General features: G+C 46.5%; 1 protein-coding gene across 1 annotated transcript in view; it reads right to left on the minus strand.

Annotated features, from left to right (window-relative positions):
* LOC135368375 (uncharacterized) overlaps window positions 1-6,532 on the minus strand; it is a 240,734-nt gene extending 234,202 nt beyond the window's left edge. The window contains exon 1 of the mRNA XM_064601589.1: window positions 6,198-6,532. The gene's annotated coding sequence lies outside the window, so the exon portion shown is untranslated. The remainder of the gene's footprint in view (window positions 1-6,197) is intronic.
* Window positions 6,533-7,396: the final 864 nt, after the last annotated feature.

Below are 7,396 nucleotides of genomic sequence, written 5' to 3' on the forward strand. Positions count from 1 at the left end.
CTCCCAAGCATTACAATATGTTGGCCAAATATTGGCTAGATGTCGCCGATACTGGACTAACATTGGACCACTATTGCTCCACTATATCCCAGGAAATATTGGATGAGGTTGTTGCGCTGCGTGGGTTCGGAGTTAACTATAGCAAAATCGATAAAATTCGAAATGATGTTGCTAGATTTGTTAGCTGTCGGTACGGGTAGGTAATGATTGATTTATAGATCGACTGGACGCTTAATGGCGCAACAACAATCACGGGTATGGAGAAAGTGTCCCGGATATGATGGGATGAATGCTGACATAGGATTTGCTCCCTGCACATAGAAGAATGTTTTACGGCGTACGTCTGGGAGGTACCCGAGTTCGAATCCCGGTGCCGGCAGTGCTGTCTGGGGTTTTTCCTGAGTTTTCCTCAGACGCTTTCAGACATATGTCGGCACAGTTCCCTTAGAAGTCGGCCCAGGACGCTCATTCCCCCAGGGCGTGAGTCGTGACGTTGCCCACATACGTGAGGCCGACAACGGCAAGCCTTATCACCACCACCACCACCACCACCACCACCACCACGGCGTACGTCATAATCAAACTGTCCTAAATCACTCGGAATATTTATCACGGCCTGACTGCAGCTTCAATGTTTTTTTTTTTTTTATCATGAATATGCCTGTTGAACAGATGCTTTTAAATATATATATATATATTTCTTTTTTTGTCCTGGACTGTAGCAATGGAACTGTCTGTCTAATAATGTCGTCTCTGAACCGAACATTAACTTCAGGTTCGTAACACCGTGTGACAGCAACGAAACGGAATGTTGGCATTCTGATACTGGAAGTGCGCAGAAAAATAGCTTGGTTATGCATGTTACGCTGATTATACTACTCATAGGCTCCTTTTAGAGACTTTGAACTACCTCCTCTGCCTCGTCCACTTATTATCATACAACATCCTTGCTATGTTGTCTGCTAGAGCGCGACCTTAACTTTTTTTTTTAATCGTCTATCCTTTTGACAATCTCAGAATGGAACAATAATAATTCGGGGCTTTACGTTGCGGGACAACTGTGATCCAGAATGGAACAGCTTACCACCTTCTGCTTACCGAAGACCATGGAACACACTGGAACACTTAGAACAGCTTACCACGTCACAATACCCAATTCTGCCGGCAACAATTTCTCCACCGTGACGCCCTCTGTCGTAGTGTATCCCAACTTGGCTACAGCACTATGACACTGGCTAGTGGGTACCTTACTGGGTCCCGTTCTTCAGCCGACCCAGTGGGCCGTCGCCACTTGCACTGCGCTCCTCCGCTTTCTCCACGCTTCGAACCTTGTCAACGCCTTGTGATTGTGTGACCGTGTGTGTGATTTTTCAGTTTTCGTTTTGTTTTCTCCCTTTTCCTTTTCTTTTCTTCCCTTCCTTTTCTTTTCTTTTCCTTACCTTTTCCTTTCCCTTTCATTCCTTCGTTTCCTTTCTTCTTTTTTTTACTTTTATTTTCCTTTTCTTTTCTTCCCCCTTTCACTTTTTTTTTGAATAGCAAACCGACCTCCGTCTGGCTGACCTTTCCTTTTCTTTTTTTTGTCTTAAGAAACATATCCCCCCACCCCCATTCAGAGCTGCATTATAAGATATATATTCTGTCATTGAGTGTACTGCTAGCGTGGTGGTACTAAATAGTGTGACTAATCTTGTTTTCCCCTTCCCCCTTACGTAATGCTCCTCGGGTCATAAAGGTATAAATAAACAAAGAGTGAACGTGGCTCAATATCAAGAAGCTACGATACTTATGAGTGTACTTGTACTGGTGTACGCAAACTGCTAAATGTAGCTACGCGGCTGAAGGATAAGAAGAAGAGCGATAATATTCCACGAGTCGGAGCTCTTCTCCCAAGACGTGGATTTCTCAGGGGAGTTCCTAGTTCTCTCGCGGACAACGCTTGCCTCATTCATCTCCCAGGGATGACGCAGTGACTTCGTTGACAACGGAATACGAGCATGTGGGACACGTCTGTCTGACTCGGAACGTGCGCAGTGTATCCACAACCGAATTGATCGTAAGTAGCTGTCAGAGTTCTCTCCGTGCACTCTGCAATATCGACACGCGCGTAGCTTTGCTACTTGGCTGTAACGCGTACATGTAGTACGCTTATGTTACGTGCTGGAATTATGAATGACGTCAGCCCTAATAAAATTACGAAGGCATCAAAAAAAACTTCCTTGGGAAAGCACAGTGGTGTTAGTAACGGCTGGCGCTGTGCTCAAAGTTTAAGGGACGCGGAAGGGGCCCTGAAGTGCAAAGATTTCTCCTTCCGTAATGAAAGGTGCCATTACTTTGACACAACGCAAAAGGAAAGGGACTCATCGGTTGCGTCGTTCGTGATTATGGGCGAAATAAACGGCAATTGACGCTTTCCCTCTCCTGCGGAAAGACCTCGGATTGGTCTCTTCAAACGATCTCCCACGGTGATTGGACAAATCGTTTGAGGAGACCAATGAGAGCACGCTCCGCGTTGTCAGCCTTCTTGAGAAGGACAGGAAGATGGAAAGCGTAATTTTTTTCCCCCTCATAAATCACAAAAACGACCGATGAATCACGTTGTTTTTGTATTACGTTCAAGGTAACGGCATCTTTCATTCTGCGGAGAGGCCTCCGATTGGTCTCTTCAAACGATCTCCCACGATGATTCAAAAAATCGTTTGAGGAGACCAATAAGAGCCCGCTCCGCGTTGTCGGCTTTCTTGAGAAGGACAGGAAGATCAAAAGCGTAACTTTTTTTTGTTTCACATGAATCACAGAAACGACCGATGAATCACGTTGCTTTTGTATTGTATTCAAGGTAACGGCAGCTGTCATTCTGCGGAGAGGCCTGGGATTGGCCTATATTCAAACGATCTCCCGCGATGATTGGGCAAATCGTTCTAGAAGACCAACGAGACCCCGCTTCGCGTTGTCGGCATTCTTGAAAAAGACACAGGAAGATCAAAAGCGTAAACTGTTTTTTTTTTTGTGTGTGTGTGTGTGTGCCTATAAAACACAAAAACGACGCAAACGATGAATCACGTCGCTTTTGTATTGCGTTCAAGGTAACGGCATCTTTCATTCTGCGGAGAGACCTAGCCGGGATTGGTCTATTCAAACGATCTCCCGCGATGATTGGGCAAATCGTTTGAGGAGACCAATGACATCCCGCTCCGCGTTGTCGGCCTTCCTGAGAAGGAGAGTGGAAGCGTACTTGCGGTTTCTTTCGCTCATAAATCACGAACGACGCATCAGTAACGCTCCTTTTATGTTGCTATCAAGGTAAACAGCATCATTCCGCGAGAAGAAATTTCTGCGCGTTAGTGCCCCTTTAATATTTTTTTCCGACAACGCTATTGTCGCAGTCAGCGCAGGTTTCCAGCTCTTGCAGCATACAGCGTTGCGAGTGCAGCGAGAATTCAAACCCATAAATGCGCACTTCCTTCCCTCTATATAAAAGGCACAAAGGCATTTGTTCGGTTTCTGCGGACCTGTGGCCGTTTTTTTCTTTCCTTGGAATAGCAAGCTGCCGTAGCGCAGGCTAACCTTTCCCTCCTATTTTTTTATACAATAAACACATCCCCCCCCCTCTCTATATAATAGTAATACTTTTTCGTGAATTACGATTCCACCTCGTCCATTTTCTTCTCACCGCTTGTAAAAATGTTGTGACTCGAAATGGAGGTTGGGATTGCCCTGTTTGATTTTCGGCCCCCGTCAGCAACTTATGCTCTGGCTCTTCCCGTTTCCCATTACCGCGAAAAACGCTCCGCAGTTTGTCAGCGTAATGGCATGGTGGCATGGGAATGCTGCAGCTGCTCATTTGCCGTAACGTCGCACGCGTGACAGTTTCACGGCATTTACACGAAAAACTGTAATCTGACGCGCATACCGCAGCTGTAAGGTAGTTGGAGCTGAGGCAATGAAATGTAGAAAAGTTTGCATACTTCGATTTTAGCACTTTGACTGCGATCATGCCGATATGAATGAATACATGATATGTTGTATCTTATAACAGTTGTGTTTATGCCGATGACTTGGGTCTTTTGGGCGACAGGCTATTCGCATAGCAGCAGCGCTGATCGAAGATGCGTGTTGAATTTTTGTGCTTTTATTTTAATTGCTTTCGGTGCTATTTATCGTCCACCTCATGATCATCTAACGAATATGTGTGTACCAAATTATTTATATTCTTCAGTCTACCTTCACCAGACATCTGAACTGAGAGCGCAAGAAAAACGGACGAAGCACGGCGAAACATACAGGACGGGCGCGTTTTTCCGCTCTCAGTTCAGATGTCTCAATACCAACTATAGTCAGTGACAACTTAAGTCCTACAAATGGAACCGCCCACTCATCCGTGGAAGGCTCCTGCGATTGGTTAGCAGCCTTTGCACAACGCCCCCGCTTCGCGATGTAGTCCCGGCTCCCTCTCTCTCTCCCCAGTCCCCACTTGGTCCGCGCCACACTACATTAGCCGCGCGGAGCGATTCTTATGTGAGGGCAGGGTCAAGTGTATGACTTATGTTGTCACTGACCATAGCCAAATCCTCAGCCCTTCACCATACCGCAGGACGCTCCACTTTCTGTATGTCCATGCGTTCCAACTATAGGGATGTACCATCCAAATCCGCGAATCATCCAATCCTAGGCAGGGATTCGAGATTCGCGAATCCGAATCCCATTGCCCGAAACAGCGAATCGAATCTTTCGAATCCACTAACCACGTTTGTTTGTTTCTTTTTTTAAAATCGGCGCCTCCAAACCTGCTTGGCCGGCGGCCCCCCAGGGCGCGATAAAACCACACCATAAAGCTACGATATTACAAGTTTAAAAGTAACACGGTTTTGCCTTGATTGTTTCTTAGTTTTATGGAGGGAATTCAGACTCATGAGTTTATGTATTTCCCGTAGTCGATGAACAGCGTGTTAAATAAGTTACACTTATAGGAAGAAGTATATATAATGGGTATGTCTTCTCCTGAAATTTACTTTTTTTATTAAACAAATGCATTCAATTCTGCTTCTAAAACACTTTTCAGTAGAAGGCATTTTTCCCTGGCTTTTTAAACTCTTTTCGGAGAAAGGAGGAGGAGGAGGAGGAGGAGGAGGAGTGTCGTTGGGAGGAACCCGAGAGGTCTGCCTGCCTGATTAGGCGGCATGTTTCTCGGGAAGGGAAAGGTGGTGGAGAGGAGGAGAGGAAAGGATGAAGTGGAAGACCGAGCAGAATCCGCTCGGGGGGAGGATAGCTGCGTCCATGGGCCGACTTCAGGGGAACTGTGCCGGCATACGCCTATTACACATCTGAGGGAAACCCAGGAAAAACCCCAGACGGCACAGCCGGCCCGCGGATTCGAACCGCGGACCTCCCAGTCTCCAAGCGCACGCTTCGGAGAAAGGATCCGAAAGATTCGCGGATTCGCAGAACCTTCCTTCCACGTCCTTCCTTCCACGTCCCATCCCTAGTTTCAACCTCTCCTGTCCTAGAAGAGGCGGTTCCCAATGATCAATTACATGTGGCGTGTGATTGTGAGCTTCTCTACTGAAGCCTACTTAATCCTACAGGAATTCCTCCTTTTTATTGTTCTTTGTTTTAATAAATATATTCCCCCCTACAGGAATCGCAACTTCTTTTACTATTTCACCGTTCCGCCTGTGAAAATCCTTAAAACAATATTACGTCCTTTCGCTTGTGTTCTTTTTCTTTTCTTCCTTTTCTGTTTTCTTTTTCTTTTTTTTACTGTGAAAACAATCACTAGGACAGGTTGGGACAGAAGTTTACGGATCCAGTGTCGCTTGGGCAGTACGAGTTCCCGCTGCCTGTGTGCCGCTCACAGCGCACCCTTCCATCCCTCCGAAACAGTGAACTCACCCGCTTCCGGCTGCCGCTAGGGTGTCGCACCGAAGAAAAAGTATAAAAGTACGTCGCTCGCGTGTTCCGTAAATTTTTGTCCCAACCTGTACAGTTCCATGGCCACTCTCTACTACAGTTGATAAGTGATAGGTTCTTGAGTATTCCTTTTTTACACTGCGCACATCGTGTGCGGACTTTGTTAGTTAACACACACACAAAAAAAAATAAAGTAAATGGGAAGCTAGCAAGAAAGCGGACAGTCGTAAGAATTCAGCATCTTATATGTCGCGGAACAGCTGTGATCAAAAGCAAAAGCCTGTACTCACCAGGGTGAGCCGTTTCTAACCGCTTTGCTGTAACAGCCCACGATGTGATAAACACGTCCGGCGATCAAATCTTTAACGGCACAAGGGCAATTCTCAGTTTCTTCAAAACCACACATGATAGAACCCAAGTCGTGAGCACACACTACATCACACAAGAGAACATGAAACGCACACCATTACACCTCTCAACTAGGACGCTAAAGCTCGCCGTAAACTCCCATTTGCCTCACCACGGGGAAATAAATTAAACCAAGCGCGAAGCTTCCAGACAAAACCATTCCATTCCCTCCTTTGCTCCTGTCCCCTTCCCACTGGTTCACACTGCACAATTCATGCGTCGCTGTACCGAGCGGAGAGCGTGCGTACTTATCAGCTAGCACCACGAGGTACTAAAGTCATGGACTGGCGTCATAACCGCAGCGAAGAAAGACAGAGCCACTGCCACTGACGTTGCAATCTTTCATCAGATAAGAACATATTTCAGACGCGTTTTATCAACGCGATAGCGTCTGAAGGAAGCCGTATGAAAACTGATTGCGCATTTTATTTGTCTGTGTGTGCATCCATCGGCATACTTCGGTTACCGCGAACGCCACGTCGCTTTAAGCAGCCTCCACACTCTCCTCTGAGCATTTGGAGTCGCGAGGGTTACGTCCACGGGAATAGCGTAAAAAAATTTATTCCCCTTTCAAAATTGGACGCTTCTCGCCTCCACTTGGAGAAAGTTATCGCACAAAATGGCGACGCGGATGACACGCATCCCCATGGCGTATATACTATAGGGAACATCGTGCGCGTCGCTAACGTAGAATATCGCGCCCTCTGTCTCTTTCAGCGAATAAAATTTTATGCGCTCGTTGATGATGACGCTGTTCGATCGCCATTATTTCCAATTCCGCGTGGCCTATGTTAACATCCAACGGAATCCTTGGTGTACCGTTAAGGGTGTCATCGACGGGAGCAGTCTCAACCGATAAATGAGTTGCTCCGTTACTGACCATTAAAATTTTACGATTCTGGTTCTCATTATGCCAGAACTACAATGAATAAGAAGGTACTGAGCAATGCTATTGGGACCTCTTGCTGACAAATGCCTGACTTCGCATTGAAAGATTCTGCGGCATAGCCGAGCGGGTTAAGGCGTTCCTCTCGTTGGTGGTAGCCAAGGTCGTGCTGAACACTGGGACGTGGCGGGTTCG

Source organism: Ornithodoros turicata, chromosome 9, assembly GCF_037126465.1.
Source record: "Ornithodoros turicata isolate Travis chromosome 9, ASM3712646v1, whole genome shotgun sequence".
NCBI lineage: Eukaryota > Metazoa > Arthropoda > Arachnida > Ixodida > Argasidae > Ornithodoros > Ornithodoros turicata.